This window comes from Lissotriton vulgaris, chromosome 6, assembly GCF_964263255.1.
Source record: "Lissotriton vulgaris chromosome 6, aLisVul1.2, whole genome shotgun sequence".
Taxonomy (NCBI): Eukaryota; Metazoa; Chordata; class Amphibia; order Caudata; family Salamandridae; genus Lissotriton; species Lissotriton vulgaris.
The window spans coordinates 912377154-912401121 of NC_141694.1; the positions used below are offsets into that span (position 1 = coordinate 912377154).

The 23968-nt window shown below is 44.2% G+C and overlaps 1 protein-coding gene across 1 annotated transcript in view; it reads left to right on the top strand.

The window, feature by feature from the left end:
* Positions 1 to 23968, top strand: part of RGS7 (regulator of G protein signaling 7) — a 2226031-nt gene that overhangs the window by 64405 nt on the left and 2137658 nt on the right. The gene's annotated exons all lie outside the window — the stretch shown is intronic.

A 23968-nucleotide genomic window follows, 5' to 3' on the forward strand; every position in this document is an offset into this window, starting at 1 on the left:
CCAAAATGAACCTATTAATTACCAACCGGGGCCCCGGTGATAATTAAATTAACCAGATAACAATATTATTATAAAGTGCTATGTGCTTGCAAAGGGCAAGGGAGGGGATAGCAGCTGTAGATATAACTTTAAGTACAAATACTTGATTTGTTTATCAGTGCAAATACATGAGTTCTAGCCTTGAATGTGGAATACAATTAGAATACAAAATAACATTCTAAAATGGCTTCGCCATTATTCTCACGGGATGGGTACAACAAATTTCTCTTATGTAAGCATGCGTGCTCCTAAAGTCAATTCATGTGTGCAAAGAAAAACAATTTAAATAAATGTCATATGAACAAAACCTTTAAAATGGTTAAGTGATGACTAAAAAAAAAAATAGTAATTTCACTCCCAACATAGAATATTTACAAGGGCTGCATGAGTACAAAAGAGAAACAATCCTAAGAATTTACATTCATAAATATATAAATATATCAATAAATATCTAAAAGACATAAAAATAATTAGTTCATTGTATATTTACACATCCCTGAGGCAAAAGTTCACATTCAAAGATTTAAATTTTAAATTGTCAGTACCAGGGAAAGTTTTTAGAGACAGGTGTAAAGGTCCTCCGTATTATTTAACCCTGAAGGCTGTTTTGAATTGAGTTCTAAAATATAACGAGTCTCTAGGCGGCGAAGTTTTTCCTCTCTGTTCCCGCCTCTTTTGTTTGGAGGAACACAGTCAATCACAAAGTACTTTAGTTCTGAGCTTTTGGAGTTGTGCTCAGTCTTAAAATGTCTTGCCACCGGATATGTGTTATCTTGATTATTTATTGCCCTGATATGCTGTAAAATTCTTTTGTGCACAGGGAGTTTAGTACTCCCCACATAGAGCAAATCACAGGGGCATGACAAGACATAGACAGCGTACTCTGTCTTACATGTAAGGACTTTTGAGATTTTGTGTTCCTTAAGGTCAAAAGGTGATATATAGCCTGTTTTATTCACTGCTTGTGAGTTGGCTTTACAGACCTTACAATTAAAGAACCCACCATGTGTTTGGAGCCAGTTGTTAGATTCAATATTTCAGGGCTACTTTTTACAAGTATATCTTTCATTGACTGACCCCTGCTGTAGGTAATAGATGGTTTTTTAGGGAGATCCTTCCCAATTACAGGATCACAGAGGACCAATGGCCAGTTTTTGTTGATGATGGATTGGATTTGATTATGTTGGGCACTGTATTGGATGATAATTCTGAATTCATTCGAGTTATCTAGGTGAACCACATCCGTTCTCGCAATTATATAAAAGTTCTGATCTATTCATAATCATTGATTTGGAGATGGCAATGTTAATCATTCTTTCTGAATAGCCTCTCTCCATAAATCTGATTATACTTGCTTTCTGGGCTGTGATCAGATCATTTTCCCTACTATGAATTCGCCTAAGTCTCAACATCTCCCCATATGGGATGCTGTTAATTAGATGTTTCACATGAGAACTTTTGGCATGTAGGGTTGAATTGCCCGCTGTGGGTTTACGGTGGAGTCTAGTTTCAATTTTATCATTCTCAACAAAAATCTCGGTGTCTAAAAATGTTACAGATGAATTGCTTATGGTGGCAGTAAAATGTAAATTCAGTTCATTGTTGTTAATGTCTTCCACAAATTTTTCAGCTGATTCCATACTGCCATCCCAGATTACAAATAAATCATCTATAAACTGCAACCATGTGATTGCGTGACACTCCATAGTTGCACGGTGCTTAACCATGAGGACCAGCTCCTCCCACCAGCCCATGTGAAGGCAAGCGTAGCTGGGAGAGAAGCTGGCCCCCATGGCAACACCCTGCAATTGTCTGTATAACACATTGTTGAAAGTGAATATATTATTATTTAAACAAAAATCCACCATTTCCAATATCATTTGTTGGTGCTTCCCCATACCATCCAATGATTTCTGTAAATAGAAGTTGAGTGCATTTAATCCATCAGAGTGAACAATGCTAGTGTATAATGCACATACATCTAAAGCAATCAGCAAGTAGTGGTTTTCCCATTTAATGTCTTTAATTTTGTAGAGGAAATCGCTGGTATCACTAACGAAAGATGGCAATTTTTTCACTTCCCCCTGAAGAAAAAAGTCCACATATTGGGACATATGTTCCAGACATCCATTCCTGGCAGATATTATAGGACGACCTGGAGGATTGCTGGCATCTTTGTGTAACTTGCGTAGGAAGTATATGGTCGGAGTCACTGGGCGTTCATTTCTCAAAAATTTGTATTCGTCTCCCGTTATTAGTCCCTCCGATTTCCATTTAGACAGTTTTTTATGACAGTTAGTGTACATTGTTTTCAGATCAGTTACCGTGCATCTAGTATAGCAACGAGTGTCACTCAATTGGCCATGTGCCTCTTTAATATACATATCCCTGGGCATGATGACAATATTTCCTCCTTTGTCAGAAGCTCTAATAACTATCTTGTTGTTTGATTGTAGTTTGGTTATTAGAGCATCATAGTTCGATATTTCTCTGTTGTATTTGTACTTGCTTCTACGAGTCTTGATATTCAGTTCTTTTAGTTGTTTGGCTACTTGGTCGTGAAACAGATCAATACTGTCTTTTAACATGATCGGATTAAACGTTGATTTTGCCTTAAACTCCGTCATTGGTGGTTTAATCCGAGGTTTCAATATTCGTGTTGTTGGAGTACTGGATATAATTTCATTATCATGTACAGAATCTGTTGCCCAAAGTTCATTTATCTCTTCCATAAACATTTCTGTGTTTTGTGAGAGAACTGGACTGGCGATATCTATATGTGCAGACCTTTGATGCTTGGTAAACTTATTTAACACAAAGTATTTCCTAGGTTTTAATTTACGTGTGCTTTTAAAAATGTCCAATCTAGTGTTGACATAATTAAAGTCTCTTTTTGGACAGTATGTGAGTCCCAAGCTTAAAATTTCCTTTTCTGTTTGGTTCAATTGCACATTAGAAAGATTCACGATCGTCTTGTCCAGATCTGTAATAGTTTTTATTTTTTGTTCCAACCCCCTCTCTTTTTGCGGTTTGGTGCGGCGTTTGCTGGCTTTCCTCCACTGCTTGCGTTTCCAGTTTTTGCTGTGGTGTAGTTCTTGCGCTGTGTCTGAGGGCGTAGGGTTTGTCTCCTGTCCTCGCAAAAAAGGGCTAATTCTTCCTCCAATTAATTGATTGGACCTGTATCGCGACTTTGACCTCCTGCTTCTTCCTCACTTTCCAGATTAGAGCTGGCTAATGATAGTGAGCTGCCAGATGAGGAAGTGTCAGCTCTTGTCGGTTTTGATTTCTCAACTGGTTGTTTTTTGCTCTGTTTATTCTTTCTAATAGCATCATATTTCTTAGAAAAAGTAAAAATACGGCCATATTCGAAATCCGTCTCATCGCTGAAAAATTTATATGTTTTCCTGTTTATGATTTTGTCCTCCTCTTTTTTGAGTCTGGTGCCCATTTCCTGACACAATTTTTTAGCCTCCTCCTCCTGATTTAAAGCCTCGATGTCCTCATTAATTTTGTCAATTTCTTCCAACAAAGTGGTTCTATCGGTTTCAGCGTATTTGATCAGGATTTGCATGAGGTGTTTGGAGTGATTGAGGTTACATTCCGCCCATTCGCGCAACATCATCGGGTTTGGCATTTCGTAGCTTGGTGCGAGCAAAATACGTAAGCCGCGAGGCACTCTGTTCACATCCAGGTACATTTTGAGAGACCTTGCCTCCCACCATTTGCTCTGCTCAGCACGGCTCTTTTTTTCTAATAGTTTAAACTTGTCCTTTAAGGTGCAGTTCGTTTCTGTAGATTTCGTAGTCACATTTGTGGCTTTTACAGGTTCAGCTGTTGTCTTGGTGAACATCAGTAACGCTGCTGTTTCGCGTTCTTTCACTGTGTCAGACGACATTATGCCCCAGCACTTGATACAAAGTTTATATAGCTTGGCGGTAATCCCAAAACGTGAAAATCAGTTGTCGGACTATCCGTACAAACAATGCACACCTCTTACCCCTTCACAATTTTGCTTTGCATACACGTACCTTCAACGGTCAACGGGAAGTGCCGATTCCTCCGAAGCAGAGCCTCCCGGTCCGTATTCGGGCTCTGTGTTAGTTCCAGCGATTGAAGGGGGTTCCACACACTTACTCCCAACGGAGTTCGCCAAAGTTCTTCCGTGTCCACGAAAGAAGTGTCTCTCCACTAGGTGTGGCCCAAAACAAGAGGGGGTCCGTAAAAAAGCCGATAGAAAGACGTTTCCGGCTTAAGTATTCCAAGGATGTCTGAGTCCCTTGCGCAGAATTTCACAAACTGCAGAAACAGATACGGGCCCAAGATCGGTGCAAAAGTTGAGTCTTTATTTCGTGCTGGGTCCAAAAAATCGCCATGACGCGTTTCGTGCTTCACAGAGCGCTTGATCACATGACACAGTGCACAGACAGGTATTGGCTTAAGTAATCACATAGGCAAGGTCACATGTCTCCAGCCTAAACTAGCATAGATATAGAAGAGTTTTGTAGTTCGATAGAACTACAAATGTTTACCCTTTAATATACAACATCACCATTAAGATATATTCATTTGTGCTAGTTGTTTAAATAGCTAAAACCAAATCCAAACATTGCCAAATTCCTGTATAAATGTTAAAGTGCAAGTGCATAGAACAAAACAAATTCTTACAAACCCACAAATATATGTATATATATCAAATAGGGTGCAATTCTTCTGCCAACAACAGTTTGAATTGTTAAGAAGGACGGACTCACTCGTGTTTTCTGAAGTTCAAGGCAGCTTTATTTCAAAACATTGCCGTACCCAACTTGGTTCACCTTTCCTCAAGGATTGATCACAGGATACTGCACCATTGAAACAGGCATCTTTTATTTCTAATAGCACCCATTTACTTCCTGTTTTGAATTTGATGCATTGTGGTTAGTGTAGTTAACTTTTACTTAACTTACAACCATGTAAGTTTATTATTGCGATTAAATCGAAAAGTGCTCGTGTTTCCTAAGTGCTTGGTTAAAAACATTTTTTGATACATTATTTTGCTTGGCTATAAATGCTTAGTGTCCATTGATGGAAACTGTATTCGTCCAATTCTTGGTCTCTTGGACGAATACAGCACCGCCTTGGATGTGAGTGCCAGCGTCCACTCAGAGGGCTACATTGTGGCAATATATATATATATATATATGTATATACACACACACACACAGGCTTTATACTTCTTAACAGAATACTTATATTTCCTTTTTTTAGGCATGCATGGTAAAGGCAGGCACGGCCCGTGCCGGGCGTTATACTGGGGCGGTGACGTCCGACAGGGGAGGGTCAGGGTGGGGGGATGTAAAATACGGGATAAGGACCATTAGAGGTAAGTATCGGAAAAAAAAAACCGAATTTGGCGATGGAGAGTGGGCAACGGAATTCGTTTTTTTTTCTTCTCGATACTTACCTCTAATGGTCCTTATCCTGTATTTTACATCCCCCCATCCTTGTTTATCTCTAGGCTAGTGATCCTTGCTCTTGGTGGTACAGTTCACCTGAGCTGATTAGTCTCTGCTAGGTAGGGGTGGCAACCAGACCTTTTTTGAGTACATCTAACACGGTGCATTGCTTTTACCATAAGTGGACATGCAGCGCTTTATAAATCTCCAAGACAAATACACAAATAAATAGTTAACGGCATAACTGTGTTTTTTTAAAGCCTTTTGTGTTCCTTAAAATGAGGGCACAGACGAATGACACAGGAATATACAGGTGTTGCCTATAAATAAACTGTACTGATATTACATACAAACATTGCTGTTTGACGGAGATGCAAATTTTTGTAAATACCCAATGCATTCTAAAGCCGTCATTTTGAAGCGATTATGACTAATAAAGCTCATCGCATTTCACCCAAACCATCAAGAATATTGCACACATTTCAATGCAGCTTTCTCCTACGGCCACTGAGAAGATTCCACAATAATCCGGGGATTTGCAAATCATTTCCAGATATCTTATTGCAGCATTACTACTAACAAGTGATCTGTGACATTTGCAGCACAAGACGCTGCGTCTTAGATCAGAAAGGCCGTGTGCTTGGATGTTTTCTTGCATACATTTCCATTCGAGATTGTGAGTGGAATTGAATCTGTCATTCTTTTCGTCTATATTTGCATCACTCGTGCATTCTTGATAGATGGATCATTTTATCTGCATGACTACGCTTTCTAGCCATTCAGGTAGTGTGCATTCTCTCAGCCTACAAAGCTGCTTCTACCTGGCCACCATCCTATCACTAAGTACATTATGCATTTTGATTTCACAGGGGTCTTGGAACTCCTATAAACCATATTGTTCAGACTAAACAATGTAATTTTGATTTACAAATGTACGGAGTTAGTCGTGTAAGCTTACTAATGTATACATTATGTTTATGCATGAGCTTAATTGACAGTGTTTGAGCATTCATGCAGGTTACCGGTCATGAGTAAAACAAGCATGTCATAATTTTTGTGCATAACTCCATGGCATTCGCATACATGAGTCATAACTATTTGCCTGTCCCTACTATCTTTGCAGTGTTTGCAGTGTTGTTTTCCAGTCCCAGTTGTACCAATGCCGATATCGTCACAAAAAACGACACTAGATGACATCACATAACATAACTTATTTTAGGTTTAAATTGTTGGGGTTGGGTCAAGTGCGCGGGAATTTGTGGTAGGTAAATAATTGGGAATACTCACAAACTAGTTACTTTACAAGTCAGTCAATCAGTCAGTATCCCTATTTCGGCCTAAAAGACCATAAAAGAGCAGGATAAATACATAAATACAAAATATATAAAAGCAAGATAAAAGTACATGGCATTTAAAAGAAGAAAAATCAGATTGAATATATTACAATAAAACCAGGATAAAATACAAGGGATAACTTATGTTGCTTTGGTTTACTGTAACTGCTTCTCTGCCACCAGTTATTATGATTTCCCTCATACATAGGTGTTTCTTATTTACAAACAGTACATACTTGTTCACTTTGGGGATTCAAATACATCCCCTTCATATACAGTTTACACATTTCTTTGGGTCTAAGTCACGTGCTCCTAGTTTAAAAACTTTATGAATACCCTGCTGACATTTTATTTCTGAAATATTTCTAGATCCTTATAGATTTCAAAATATTAGTTCAGATCTGTATATTGTGTTTGAGAGATAATGTTATACTCAGTTAGGCCCTGATCTCCTTTAGGCCCTGATCTCTTTATCTCAATCACACCATTTTGCTGTATCTTTTCTCCCAAAGATTATGCTGGATTGCTGAGAACAAATATGTTTTCTCTCAGATGTATTTATATCTCCTAACATTTCTATTTGTCAGAACATAAATCACGCTGGTCATCATATGACCACTAAGCCTGAGTTATACTTGATTCTTGGTTCGCATAATTTTACTGGAATTGCCAAACCTTTCTCCTTTCTGCATGTTTAATGTCACATTTCTCTTGGAACAAAGACAATTTTCTTTAGAGTTGATAGGTGCAATCCTGACTTAGAGCTGTCCTTTTCTTCTCTATAAGCTTTATGTTTTTTATAATAAAATTTGTTTTTATAGACTTTTCCTTTTGTAATTCGATATTGATTAATATAACTATGGTTCTGCTTTTAATTAAAAGAATAAGTCTTCTCCGCTTGTTTTTCAGAAAACAAAAATATAAAGTGGCGAGACCTAATGAATCAGTGTATGTTAATATTGAATAGGAATGCTCTTTCTTCAACTTCAAGGAGAGTGCTTACATTTTGAATACTGTTTGATGTAGTGGTTGCAGATCATGTTCCAGGCAAGATGCCAAACTTCTGGTGCTTGAGTCACAAAGATCTTTCTTTGGTCGCCAATGTAGCAATAATGTAAGGGAGGAACAAGCGTTGTCAAGTAGTGCTCCACCAAAACTTCACTAGTAGCCACTAATGGACTGCTAAAAAGCAAAGGGTTTTGTGAGCCATGTATAACATGGGAACATGGGAACAATTTCTACTGCCAAAGGTGTCTTGTTACTCGGTCTCACTTTTTTGCAAAAGTTGATTACATTTCTCCACTATCCTGCCATTTACGAAGTGGCTGCAGAGGGAACCTCATAACTAAGGAATTGTAGCAACCATTTTTTCCTACATTTTTTGTTGATTTTAAATCAAAGGATGGTATGCCAAATCAAATAAGGCAAACCGTTTTTCTTGTATGTATAAAAACATGGGGAGGTTGGGGAGGGGAGGAAATTTAAGAAAAAGTAGAGGGGTATTATCAAGAGGTAATCAGTAATGAAATATGGCTTGTGGGTGCTGCCACGTATTCGTGTAGGAGCTTGGTTGAGATGCAGCGCTAGGTCAAGAGAAGGGTTTCCTAAACCTGTGGGTCATTATGCAGGTCTGGTCCAGAGAAAATTCTGTTGTGGCCGCAATAATCATTGAATTAGCGTTATAGCATCCTGCTGAGGGTTCTACTGTCTATTAAAGCCCTTCGATGTGAGCTATCAGCCAAGCCACATGTGGTGGCCTATGTTATTGGCTATTTGGCACTCTCTTTTATTAATTAAAAGAGTTCAAACATTCCAATGTCAACCAACGTAGTAACGATTAAACTGAACGTAGTGAGGGGGGGGGGGGGGCAAGACACTGTTAAGCTTGGTTTACCAAGAGAAAGTAAGGTTGTGTCAATAAAATGTTTAGGAAACCCTGTCCCAAAGCTTAGGACCAGGCCATGGGAAGTTGTTTTGTAAGTAGAATAAAATGATAAAATGCTAATACATCTTCTAATAGTATTAAAATAAACGGTAACATGTCAGGTGGAATCCCACCAAAAATATTCAAAAACAGTATGCGAATACATACATATTCATGACGTAAAGCTCTGCCTTAAGGACATTTCACATTTGGGACTTTATATGACCAAATAAAGACTTTCCAAGTGAGTTTTAGAACCCTATATCAAGGTCACTGCCTCTGCAACAAGGTGGGCAATGGAGACCTTTATCCTTTGAAGCCCGTTACTCAAAATGTACATAGAGTTGTGGGACACCCCCGCGCCGCACGGCCACCAGCTGCTGCGTGTGCCCCTTGCCTGCCCTCTGCCTCGCTGCTGCCTCGTTTGCCGGTTGCCGGCTGCCTCCGCTGCGGGGATTGTTTTTACCTTGTTTTTACCTGGTTTTGTCGCTAATTTGTGCCTGTTCTGTGTAATCTCATCTTTCCCTTGTCTTGTCGATAATTTGTGCCTGTTTTCTTTAAATCTCAATTTTTCCCGTGTTTAGGCTTTTCCTTCCTTGTTGTCCGCCTACCTCGCCGCCCTCCGCCCTCCCTTCCCGCCACCGCCGCTTTTTCTATTCTGTACCCTCCCCGCTCCCGCCTCCCAGCTGCTCCGCCCACCCGCGCACTTTGCCTTAAATGGCGACCGTGCGAACGCGCAGCGGTCACGCGCAGCGGGTGCGCCGTTTGTGCGCCGAAGGCGCGCCAAAGGTAAGCCCGTCTGCGCCCGTCCGCGACCGGATCGCGACCAGCGCCAGGACCCCTGGCCCCCGAAGACCCCGACCGACCCGCCTGACGTACTCCGCCGCCACCCTCACCGCTCTCAACACCGGCCGACTCCCAGAATGCCATCAAGCCACTCCACGACGTACCCACGGACCTTTCAGCTGCCACGCCTGCAAGTTCACCTGCATCCGGACCAGCCTCGCACCAGCACCCGCCAAGTCGAACACCAGCAGCACCCACCTCAAGTGCATCCTGCTCAACACCCGCTCCGTCCACAGACACGCCATCGAACTCTGGAACCTTCTAGACGCCACAGCCCCTGACGTTGCCTTCCTCACGGAGACCTGGATGAACGCCTCTTCAGCTCCCGACATCGCCATCGCTATCCCAGAGGGCTACAAGATCGTCCGGAGGGACCGAAACGCCAACCAGATGGGAGGAGGCATCGCCATCATCCACAAGAACACCATCCGTCTCACGACCAGCACCGACAACACCCTGACCAGCGCCGAACACCTGCATTTCCAGATCCACACCAACCCGAACACCACCCTCAGAGGCACCCTGATCTACTGACCCCCTGGACCACGCACGCAATTCAGCGAGGACATCGCCGACTTCGTCAGCCCGCATGCCCTCCCCTCCGCTGACTACATCCTCCTGGGAGACCTCAACTTCCATCTGGAGAACAACAACGACCGCAACACCAGCACCCTGCTCGACAACCTCGCCAACCTGGGACTCAAGCAACTGGTGTCCACCCCCACCCACCTCGCCGGACACACACTCGACGCAGTCTTCTCCTCCAGCACAGACATCGACTTCAGCCACGCCACAGAGCTTCAATGGACGGACCACAGCTGCGTCCACTTCACCTTCAAGAGAACGACGACCCACCAACACCAGCAACAGGCCGCCCGCAGAAGCTGGAACAAGATCACAGCAGACCAGCTCGCCACCTCCCTGAGCCAGCACCCTCCTGCCAGCTCAGCGAACCCCAGCCAGGCCGCCGACAACCTCACGAAGTGGATCAGCAACTGCGCGGACGAACTCGCCCCACTGAGGACCCCGCCTAGCAGACCCGGCAGCAAGAAGGCCCCATGGTTCACCGACGAACTCAAGAGCTCCAAGAAGAACTGCCGAGCCCTCGAGAAAGTCTGGAGAAGGGACCCGACACCGGACAACAGGACCTCCTTCAAACTTGCCACCCGGAAACACCACCAGCTGATCCGCGCCGCCAAGAAAACAGCATTCAAGGACCGGTTGGACAACAACGCACACAACTGCAAGGAACTCTTCAACATCGTGAAAGAGCTTTCCAACCCCAGCGCAGGAAACAACGACGTCACCCCATCGCAAGACCTCTGCAACTCCCTCGCATCATACTTCCACAACAAGATCGCGGACATACACAACAGCTTCAACAACCAACCAACGCACACCATGACCGAGCAACCACCCCCCACCACCACCCTCCACGCCTGGACCCCGATCAGCACCGAAGACACCATCCGGACGATGAACTCCATCCACTCCGGATCACCGACCGACCCCTGCCCTCACCACGTCTTCAACAAGGCCGACGCTGTCATCGCACCCCACCTGCGAGACATCATCAACACATCCTTCGACACCACCATCTTCCCCGAGAGCTGGAAACACGCCGAACTCAGCGCTCTACTCAAGAAACCAACAGCGGACCCCACCGACCTCAAGAATTACCGCCCCATCTCGCTCCTCCCGTTTCCAGCCAAAGTCATCGAGAAGACCGTCAACAAGCAGATGGCCGCCTTCCTCGAGACGAACGGATCCCTCGACCCCTCACAGTCCGGCTTCCGAGCCAACCACAGCACCGAGACCGCCCTCATCGCCGCCACCGATGACATCCGAGCCCTGATGGACAATGGAGAAACAGCGGCCCTCATCCTCCTAGACCTCTCCGCGGCATTCGACACGGTCTGCCACCGCACCCTAGTACGGCGCCTCAACAACATCGGAATCCAGGACAAGGCGCTGGAATGGATCATCTCCTTCCTCGACGGAAGAACACAGAGAGTCCGCCTACCACCGTACAAGTCAGAGGCCTCCGAAGTCATCTGCGGAGTCCCCCAAGGATCATCTCTGAGCCCCACCCTCTTCAACGTCTACATGAGCCCCCTCGCGGCCATCGTACGCAAACACAACCTCAGCATAATCTCCTACGCCGACGACACCCAGCTGATCCTCTCCCTGACCAACGACCCCGCCGTCGCCAGAGCCAACCTGCACGAAGGGATGAAAGAGGTAGCCGAGTGGATGACGACCAGCCGCCTGAAACTGAACTCGGACAAGACGGAGGTCCTCATCCTGGGCTCCTCACCCTCCGCCTGGGACGACTCCTGGTGGCCTCCCGCCCTGGGCACCGCACCCAAACCGACAGACCATGCACGCAACCTGGGCTTCATCCTGGACTCCTCCCTCTCCATGACCAGGCAAGTCAACAACGTCTCCTCGGCGTGCTTCAACATCCTACGCATGCTACGGAAGATCTTCTGGTTGATCCCCACCGAGACCAGGAAGACCGTCACCCAGGCCCTCGTCACCAGCCGACTGGACTACGGCAACGCCCTCTACGCCGGTACCACCGCCAAGCTCCAGAAGAGACTCCAGCGGATCCAGAACGCCTCAGCCAGACTCATCCTCGACATCCCACGAACCAGCCACATCTCCGGACATCTGAGAGACCTTCACTGGCTCCCTGTCAACAAAAGAATCACCTTCCGCCTCCTCACCACGCACACAAAGCACTACACGACCAATGCCCGAGCTACCTCAACAGCCGAGTCAACTTCTACGCTCCCAAACGCCACCTCCGATCAGCCAACCACGCCCTCGCCGCCGTCCCCCGCACCCGAAGAGCGACTACAGGAGGAAGGTCCTTCTCCTACCTGGCCGCCAAGACCTGGAACTCCCTCCCGACCGACCTGCGCCTGACCCAAGACCACCTCTCCTTCAGGAAGAAGCTGAAGACCTGGCTGTTCGAGCAGTAGCAGCACCCCCCCCCCCCCCCCCCCAGCGCCTTGAGACCCTACGGGTATGTAGCGCGCTCTATAAGTGTCACTGATTGATTGATTGATTGATTGATTGATAGAGTTGAATGGTTACCTGGAAGAGGTTCCATGAGTATTTTTAAAGGATGTTTAACAAGAATGCCCCTTTATATTTTTCTCCATTTTATTGTAGGACTACAAACATAGTATCTGTTGTGGGAGGAAAGCGGGCGCAAGTTTTGGGGGTTTTGGTACCCGGTGCATTGAGTGCCAATGCCAAATGCTCACAGTTAAGATAATATGGCACACAGTTTATTGATGCGCCAGGTATAAAAATGAATCACCTCATCTGCCACATGAGTACTTATTGCGACTCTCTCTGTAAACTCACTCCCGCATAGTTCAACATAATGCCAAGGTTCTGGCCGTCATAAAGCAACTCTTAATTTTATTTTCAACTTTGCAGACACTTGTGTTCGTTATTCATTCAAACTCAATCTGCAAGTCTTAAAGAATATCCATGTGCCCTTAGTTTGTTTCTCACATACCTTCAATGAGAAGCAACTCTGCAGGATGAATTCTGCATTGTGTGTAAACTCCCCAGCAAATAAATATTGTGTGTAATATCTCCAGCAAATCAGTATTTTTGGAAACCGTGCAGCTCTATACTTTACAATTGTTTTCTTAGCTAGTTCTACTAGGCTCTTATTTAAAAAAATATATAATTTCTCATTTATTCTGTGGATCTGCACCCTTTGAGGTTTAAGGAACACTTTACAAGTGCCATATGAACTGTTTCCTGCTATTCCTATCTCTCTTCAGACTTAGGGAAATACAGAAAGTAATGACTGGTGTTCATCAATTAACCTAAGCAGTGCAAATTCATTTATCACTTTACAGACAATTTGCATCAACCCAGACATCTTTAGGCCAGGTTTGGACTCATCACTGATTTGTAACCTGTGTTACCTGGCGCATGGAGCTACAGAACCCATCTCTGACGACTCACTATGAAAAACAAAGAAATATTGATGGAATGCTTTGATTCATCTCAATCACCGGTCATTTCTGTGTAGTGCATAATAGCCAATCATTCTTTTGCCCACTCTACCCTTACAGGCAGGGCCACCCATAGGCTAATCGGCCCTGGTCCACCCTAAGAGGCGCAGTTTAGCCCTACTGACATAAGGGAAACTCGATGGGTGGGGGGGTAAGGGGGTCCCTTGAGAAAATGCTGAAATATAGAGGGCTACATGGTGCATTTGAAATAAAATGTTAATAATATTTTTGATAAATAATTTGGTTAAAAAGCAATAAGGTATATGAAGCAATTTTGAAGATATGCTCCCATGCCTTTGCAGCATCAAATATGTTCAACAGGTACTCTAGAGGGCATAATGCAAAGTGCCACAAGTAAGGCTTTTCCTTCCTGCACACATGGCAGCCTCTTCACTGCATCAGCGGTTGCGGAAACTAAAAGAGAGCTTAATATGACATTGATTACTTTATAGTGAGAATGGTCACTGCCGTAGCTCAAATGAAACTTTATGTGATATGTTTTTACAGTAAATTTCCAGATGAATGTTGGTTTGTTTAATTTCACACACCCTAGGCCCGGGAATATTTCCAGAGAGGAAGAGTGTCTGTCCAGCGGATCATATGGCTGCCTGACAGACACTCTTCTTGTTCAGGTCAGGCAGCCAGGAGCTAGACAAGTGTGCATGTTCCTGGCTGCCATAGCTAAACTTTGCCAGGGTGAGAATTTCATAACCCTGTGGGCGTGACCTCTTCAGCCTGTCAATCGTGCCTTGAGGCCCTCCCCACGTGACAAGAGGGAGCGTCACCAATTGCCTCGGACATAGGCGCTTCAGATTTAAGCCCTAAGGGACCCAGGACTGAGTGCCGATCACTGACCTCTCTTTTAGAGTGGGGTCTGCAACTCGCACTGAACCCATCCCACTCTGCTACGAGTGAGGGACTGCTGCCTTCCCTCATTGGTTGACCTAAGGGAAGGCAGCAGTCTCAACCCTCCTGGGATCTCTGAGGCTTTCCTCTCCCAGAGCTGCAGGCAGGGAGTTTAAAGTTTTGAGTGTTTGGTGTGCGCATGTCTTTATCTATAAATGTATGAATTTGTCGTTAGTGATTGTGAATGCATGTATGTGTTTGCATTTGTTAATGCATGGTTGTGAGTGAGTGTACATGTGTGCACATGTGGCCTTCTGCCACCCTCCCTGTGAAAACTACTGGCTGCCACTGATTTCACACTACAGATTTCAAATTTATGCTACGTATTTTTGCAACCATAATTGTTTATATGACAGAACAGAGACCATGAATTGGTAGAGGTGGGACCATGTCTTAAAATATACTTTGTTGTATGTTGTAAGGATATTATTGTTCGTCACCTTCTGCTTCATTCCTTTAAGGGCATGGAATTCCTCTGTGACTTTCAATATCCAATAAAGGTATGGCAGGGGGATACTTTGATCCATGCATATTTATGCCACACTGAGGAAAAACAATTTGTCAGAAATGAACATTATATTCCCAAGAAGAGTACTAATAAACTTACAATCGCACATTTATTAGAATTGTGCAAACATCATTTATTTTACTCAAGTACTTCTTAAATTACTTAAGAAAACAGTGCATGCCTGGGTTAGGCCAATCTGTGAAGTAAGGAAATTTAAACTAAACCCTTCTTTTTCTCCTCTTTTTTAAATAGGTTTTAAATTAACTTTTTTGTTCAGTTATTTACTTGTGATAGTAAATCATTGCAGTCTCCTACAAAACACCACCAAGCACCAGAAACAGGATGTTTGCTGGTGCTCACAGTTGCTGCTAATTTACAGTGCACTAAAGCTAATGATGGTGTTGATGTGGAAGTGAAGGGACATTGTGTAGTCGATGAATTAGTTAGTGTTGGACCTGGTCCTTTTCGCAGTGTCTCCCGCAGATCTTTGCTCTCTATTGTTAAATTTATTTTTGTTGGTATTAAGCCCCTGTGCAATTTACCTCTGCTAACCAGTTACAGTGTGATAGTGCTCTGTTCCTTAAAATGGTAAAATCGGTTTACACCTAATTGGCACATTTAATTTACTTGTAAGTCCCTAGTAAATGGTACTGCCTGTACAGGGGGCCTGTAAAATAAATTCTACTAGTGGGTCTACAGTACTCATTGTGACACACACTAAAGTAGCCTCTTAAAACATCTCAGGCCTGCCACTGCAGATTGTAGTGCAGTTTTAAACTCCCATTTCAACATGACAAAATAAACCTTTTGCCATGCCTAAACTTTTTTGTAATACTTATACACCACCCTCACGCTAGGCCTAAAGGTTCATAGGGCAGGGTGCATTGCATTTAAAAAGTAGTGCATGTGTAATGGAGTTTTATACGACATGGCAAGGTAGTGAAAAACTCCAAAAACCCTTTTTAAAAAACATACACTGTTTATTTAGTTTTACAACAGACAGAAGCAGGAAAAATCAGCAACCTCCCCAGTGTGTTTGGTAAGCAATCACTTTAGTACCCACAAAGGTAAAAATGGACATGTCCCCACCTATTTTCCACAGTGTCATCACAGCATCTTCGCCTCAGTGGTATCACCTTTCCCCTTTCCTCTTTGGATGCAGCTGACCTGTTTTTCATCCTTGGCCTCAGTGTCATGCCTCTTCCCCTTTAATTCACCAGTCTTTCATGGACCCCATATTTTTTCAAACATGGTTGGGCACTCTCTCTCTTGCCTGTGTGCACCCAATCCATATTAGTCTCCCATATACGTAAGGTTGGAAGATCTGTTGCCTCATCAGCGTTGAATAATATTTTGTCGGGCCACCATCAGTGCCACTTTGCAAAAGAGAAGGACGCATCTATCAAATGTTTTCTCTCTCCAGATACCCAGTGCTGCCACCAGAGGGGTGAGTTCCAAGGAGTTATTGACGGCCTGTGAGACCCTACGCTGCACACCTGCCCAAAATGTCCAGAGTGTTGGGCATTCCTACCGACTTTATATCAGTGTACCTCTTTGATTACAACCTCTAAGGCACTTGTCATCCATGATTATCCCCTTTGCATAAAGTATGGTCCTGGTACAATATACCCTATGAAAGAGGTCCAAATGTGCCACTCGAAATCTTGCTCTAATGGCCACCTTTCCTGCGTAACTGCACGTCTCACCCCTGTTGCCACCTTCCAGTCGTCCCAAATCTTTCCCCCGCTTTTTCCCTTGGTGCTGTCAACGGAGGGTGACTGTTATGTAGTAGTGTAGGGTAGGTAATGGAGATTGCATGTCAATGTAGAGGTGCCTCTAGTACCCTCAATTCCAATAGGTTCTCTTCTGCAGTCTCTTGGGTCAGTTGGATGAAGTCCCTCAGAATATACAAAATGTATACATATCTTAGATATTGACTTATGGCTAATTCATATTGTTGCTGGAGGTATGGGAAGATTAAAAACAAAGCGGTTGTGTTGGGTAGCGACAACATTGCTTTAAAGAAGGCTATATCAGCTCATTACACAATGAAATAAACCTCTCAGAAAACAACTGAAATTCAAGTCTTTATATGATTAAAAACAATCATGATACACAGGAATTACTTCATTCCGTGATGCCACAAGTTTCAATAAATGGTAGACCTTGATGAAAACATGTGATAAAAGTGACTGTTGGTGAACAAAGTGATCAGTGCATTAAATTCAGTGAAACATATATACAATTTATACAAGGGGGAATTTTTGGAAGGCCATAGTTTCTAGTTAGTCCTCCAAGGAGACAAGAGGTAGCTGTGCAAGTTCCTGGAGGTATCTTGACCAATATTGAGCGTCAAAGTTTTTACCCTGATGCGCCCCAGTTGGTAGTCACGGCGGGTCTTTATCAAGACAGGTCAGGGTATAGGGAACCAGTGGTACAGGAGGAAATATCACAACCTGGAGGGCAGCCGATGGGTCAACCCCGAGTAGATCAGCGAGTAAGCAGTTAATCCGAATGCGATCACTGCAAAGGGAAAGGCTCAGAATATACAAAATGTGTACATATCTTAGATATTGACTTATGGCTAATTCATATTGTTGCTGGAGGTATGGGAAGGGCAAACACAAGGAGATGATGGACAGAGCGCTGGAACTTTTCAGACACTCACCCCCCGTCACAGATCTGGGTTGAATCCATCATCATTCTTTAGCTCACTTCGCCATCTCAGTTCAGACACAACTATATGCAAATCAGTCTTGACCCTGTGCCTCATGGGAACAGTCCAGCCCGAACTGCTAAGCCGCGTCTTCCCTGAACCAGAAACAAGAATCCTGGGACTGGTTTCTGGGTAACACCCTTCACCAGCTAGACTAGCTTGAATCTAGTGGCAAAGTGAGCAAGAGACCCATGTCTGGGCATACTCTGGGCGCATACCAATCTCAATTTAGAGATGAGTAGTATCCTACTTTTTAGAACTCTACACGTCTTGCAATGCAGCATGGGCCACCCCGTCCACAGCAGGGTCACCAGTGTCAACTTGTTTTGGCTGCCCAGCTTCCAAACCCCCCATCTCCAGGTTTTAACCTCCACCATCATTGATGTGGGGATCCATTAAGATTCCCTCTCCCACAAACATGTCTTACAAAGCCACCCGGGGCCATTGTCCATCTGCCTGCCATGAGCTTGGGCTCCATCTTTTCAGCGGATGACTAGTCATTAACCACTGTTAAGTGCCATTCCCAATAGTATAGATGCAGATCTAGCAGTGCTTTGCCCCCTTCCATGGGTTTCCTAGTCAATATCAACAGTGCTACCCGTGGCATCCCTCCATACCATAGCAGTAATCTAGTGTCTGCCTCCAATTGCTTAAGTAAGTGCTCCAGGACCTCATTTAAAGAGTTCTGCAGGGTGTAGAGACATTTAGACAGATACACCATTTTCTATAACGTTGTCTTACCCAGCAGTGACAACAGAAGTCAGTGCCAGTGGGCTACATCTCGCCAGTAGTTCTTGAGCAGTCTGCCCAGATTACGCTTGTAGATCCATTTCTGATCTGTGTTAAAAGATACCCAGGTAGGTAAAACCGTCGTCATCCCGCAGGATAGGGCATTTACACACCTCCCTGTGTTGCCAATTAACTGGGAGGAATCCCTCCCAGTTAATATGGATGCCGAAGTATCGCCAAAAGATTCTTAGGATTGCTGTGATGGACCTCTCCAAATCAGCTAATAATAACAGGATGGGATGTCATCTGCATAGAGTGAGATTATATCCTCTCAGTCAGCTTGTACATCGTTATTGCCAAACACGTCGCCCCCCTCCGGGTCAGGGCCCAGTGCGGCCGCACCAGTGGCACCGTTATAAAGCCGGCCTGGTGTGGTAGTGCCGTAAGTCAACTATATGAAGCCCTTAATGTAGCGCTTGGCCTGCGTTAAATGATATTCAATTTTTTCCAGTATAACAAGTTAATTATGCTTAAACATGCATACTCCTGTGTCTGCTTTTCTGGAAGTGTCGTATTTTTCCCTTTTGAGAGCTGGAGAAAGAGGGGATTTGCAGTGTTTGAACCCTGGCCAAACAAAAGCTTCTCATAGGCCTCGTCTGGGCAGTGTTCATGAGCGCAAATTTCGCACAGTCTGGAAAAACGTTTTGCTGCCTACCTGCAAAACAGCTTTCAATAATCTTTAATGGCACATGCTACAAAAAAGGACTGAAAGGATATGGCAATATTTTTCAGCAATGTAAAGCTTGTGTGTAATATACCCTATATTTATAAAATCATTATCCGAGAACGCCTTATACTCAGCCGCCCAGAGATTATGCATTGTGGCTCTAAAAAAGATACACTGCGTAAACATTTCTCAGTACTGGAAATCAGGACACGGAACATGCATTGCATGAGTGACTGAAGAATTCTGCACAGGTGACTGGCCATTTGTGCACCAGCATTTCCACAGAATTACAACTGCAATTCGACATTTGCACTGACTGATAAATGTTAGCACACACTAAAAATTATATATTTGTTCCAGTACATCAGTGCAAATGCTGGTGCAAACTCGTTTACAAGAGTGTAAAAGTGCCCAGTCCCCAACGAAATGAGTTCAATGTGGCCCCCATAAGAATTGTGCTGAACGAATATGTGCAACTTGTGCTTCCCAATATTTTCACAGAGAAGTGCAAAAGTGATGAGTGGATTGCTTACATTAATCTCAGCCACTAGTTATTATTCAAGGCCGCTCCCAGTCCATTATTTTTTTGTGCTCATGCTGCCTCAGACAGGACCTAGGCATATGCAAATGCTTTAGAAACAGTCCAAATGCAAAAACCACAGGTGATGGACAGAATGCAAAACAATGCCATACATTCACCCCAGTACAGAGATCTGGGCCTAAATCCATCGTTTTTTGCACTCCACACCACCCCAGTTCAGACATGACCATATGCAAATCAGTCTGACCCTGTGCCTCATGGGAACAGTCCAGCCCGAACTGCCAAGCCATGCCTTCCATGGACCGGAAACAAGCTACCGAGGACCGGTTTCTGGCATTCCAGCCGTCTTCAGCAACAGTCCAGGCTGCACTTCTAGACCAGGTCCATTTTGAATCAGGACACAAGCACTCCCAGACCGGTGTCAGTCTGTTTGGGCCTCTTCAGTAGGGTGCAGTTGGTTCTAGTGGCATAGTGAGCATGGGACCCACATCTGGGCATATCTGTCACATTTCGGGCATTTTTAACCGCTTCCATGCTGGGCTAATTGCCCGGCAGTGCGGGGGGAGGAGGAGCGGCGCCCGGCGGCGCGGTGCTCGTGACGAGCCCAGCTCGTCATGCTGCACAGTGGAGCTGTGCTCATGACGAGCTGGGCTCGCCACGACTCCGCCCACTCCAATAGAACCCCCGCATAGGCGGGGAATTAGCCGCGCGTGGGCCGGCCGCGGCAGTTATGACGAGCTCAGCTTGTCATGAGCACAGCTCCACTGTACCTCATGACGAGCCGAGCTCGTCATAAGCATGCAAGGGGTTAAAGATTGTCCACGAAATGTATATAGTAGCCTCAGTCCTCTCCAGCCACATCAAAGTAAAAAACAGTTAATCCCCATTGTTTCTTTAACATGTTTTAGAAGGGCATTGAGATGTGCACACAATGGGGTATAATTACTCATGTTACAAGCAATGCAGACCAGCAAGCAAACTTGCTGTGCTGCATTGCTTGAAATAGAGAGAGCAGAAACTAAGAATTGGCTCACTTTTGCTCCCTCCTAGTGCTGGCCCACTGTATGCTGCCTAGTGCCAATGCAGGCACCCTTGCATCATGCTGTGAGGATGTGTGTTATTGCCAGGATTGTATTTGTGCAGGAAGGAATACCTTCCTGCATAAAAACAATCTTTACAGGCAATTTACTCTTTATCTCTGTCCTGCAGAATGCAGCATACGTGGAAAGAGGAAATATGAGGAAAAATGCAGATATTTCTCCTTGTTCCGCCTCTCTGCGGTAGGTTTACTACCTTTAGTAAATCTAGGATTGTGTCAACTTCCATGAGTTGATGCACAGGACCACGCATGCACCAACCATGGAATGCGTACTACAACAATATGTAACACAATCCAAGCCAAGCTTCTGCATTGTATTACATTTCTTTACAAAGTCTTGCAAAGCAGCGCAAATAGCCATTGGTTGGTTCTGTGAATACCATTTAAGAACTTGCGTTGCCTTGCCAAGATTTGCCTCACACAATGACAATACAAGTCTTTCGTAAATCTGGCCCAATATGTCAATCAAACATGCATAACTACAGATTGTCATCCAAATGTTTTTTTTTTTACACAGCTTAAATAATGCAGTCAAACTCCCGCACATACGTAAACAAATCAAATGAGGGAAAACCCAATGACCCAAGCTGTCACTTGTGTGTGCTTCACCTCAATTTCCCTGTCCAGTTACACTGGGAATTACATTGACACAGATCTGTATCAAATCCATCTTCTGCTGAAATAGCCTTTCAATCTCCCAGGTAATGAAGCGTGAGGTAGCGTGCCAGTGCGTAGAATGAGTGATCTTTCAGGACAGGTTGGACGTCTATCTGTAGCCATGCACAGGCAGGTTGCTTGCAGGCATTGCTGTGGGACAAGATAGCTGAATATCTCATTTGAGACCAGTCAGTCTTGCTGTTAGAAGTGAGAGGCTGGATAAGAGGGAACAGACCCATCTACTCTGGATTCCATCAGTACCTCAACTATCCATGGATTCTTTGCACAGTGGTGTTACTTGGAGTAAAGCCTCCCTTAATCAAATTGTGCATTTAAATGCTAGACATTAAGAACATACTGTGTGCCTTTATACATTGGCGCGTGCGCACACATACACACATACGCACAGCACCAACACACATATGTGTGCTTCAAATATTCATACTTGCGCACAGAAATGTGCGCGCACACACATGAACACGTGTCAGAAGCACATAGAGCTACACACACACACATACACGCAAACACACATAGACACATGAACACACACACATCAATTGGATATCTACATCAGGAAAAGGTTGCATCATTTGTTTCAGAAGAAATAATTGAATCCTAGTTATTGTGTAATGTTTCCACTGTTTAACTTAGTTGGAAGACTTAAGGGGAGATGCACCTGTTTTTTTTCCAAATTCCACATTTGAGTGTTGTGCTTTTTACATGTAAAGCAGGCTAGACCTCCCCATTTACAGAAAGAGGGCATAACTTGTCTGTATTCATCCTTCACTTTTTCTTAATTTGCTCTTTTTAAGATTTGTCATGGTTTAGTTTCTGTGTTGCTGTCTCTGCGGAGATAGGATGGTGTGGTACACTATCTAGCCCAGACAATGTTTGTGATTTAAATAAGCCGTCCTAACATTCTCGAAAATAATTCCCCTTTAATGTCAATCGAAGAAAAATTACACCCAGTGGAACAATATTTTTCTGAAAAATATTTAAGAAACAATATTTATGTCAGGTTATATTTTTCACACCGTGGTGAAGATGTGTCCTCGTGGCAAGTGCTACCAAAGTTTATGCATCACGTAACACCGAGACACAAGAGCCTTCACTTACTCATGAATGCATTGTTAATGTGCAGAACTGGAATATGGCGGCAGGAAATTCAAATGTAGATGTATATATCTAACACTCAGCATTCCAAAAGCTGATCTGCCGCTGTTTCATAGGATGGATGAGCAACAATCTTAGACAAATGCGATTGCAGCCACTTGAAAAAAAAAGGAACCGCAGAAATCGCCACAGGGGACAAATAGCTCGCATTAAGACGAAGCTTGTTGGAGTACACATTAAATGAATCACAGAATTACAGCACAACCTAAGATACAAAAATAGAAACAGAAGAGGCATCTGAAGAGAAAGAATGCGATGCAGTATTTTTTGTGCCTGAGGAAAATTCGAATGAAAAAGTTAAGAAAAAAGAATAACAAACGTATTTGGAGTTAAGTTTTTGACTGCATGGGTTTGACTTCACATATAATATATTTTGTAATCACACGGTATTGTTAAACCTGCAAACAGAATACAATAGACTGCAACATAGGAAAAAAACACAAGGGACGCTACAACCTTGTATGTCTTCACACTTCTATTGTTCAAGTAGGGGCTGCCATATGTGCGTGCATGAAGTGACCCCTCAAACAGGGGCTCCGAAGCGGCTGGCTTTAGGGCAGAGTGGTGGGTGTGGGAGCAGGGATGGGGGATGAGGGGAGGGGCAGAGAAGAAGAAAACAAGAAAAAATAACTTACCTGGTGCCTGCAGTCCGCTGTATCGCCAGTCTTATGCTCCTCTTGTGGCATCTCTGCAGGCAGAGGCTCCTATCCTCCCCCGCGGCCAATCCTGAAGCTACTTCCATTCATGAAAGCTGCTTCAGGATTGGCTTGAGCGCCAATGATTTTTGCTCCCAGGGGGACTGGGAGACCGTGCATTCTGTCTCCCACCCGGCAAGGCCGCTGGATTGGAGACAGCCTGAGACGGCTGGCCAAACCCACATGCACACTGGTAGCAGTGTTGCCCACCGCTCCCTCCTGACTGCCCCCTGGTGGCCCCAACCCCCGCGACGCAGCACATAGAATTTGAAAAATAAAAAGGACAAAAAACTTTATTATAATCGTTTTGTTTTTCAACTTTTTAAGTTGCTGGCAGGGGGGTGACGCTGCAAGGGCTTACCTATCATTGGTACAGCAGGTGCAGTGGCACCATGGCTTAAAGGGGCCCATTAAACCCTTCCAATTGCTGTATTTAACTACTACAACAGCTGTCAAAGGGGCCATTTACCTTGTTTGCTCCAGTCTCTAAGGCGTGCATTCTACGCTACTGTCATACAGTTCAAGAGAGAGTGTGTGTGTATATGAGAGAGTGTGTGTGTGTATATGAGAGTGTGTGTGGGTGTATGTGTGTG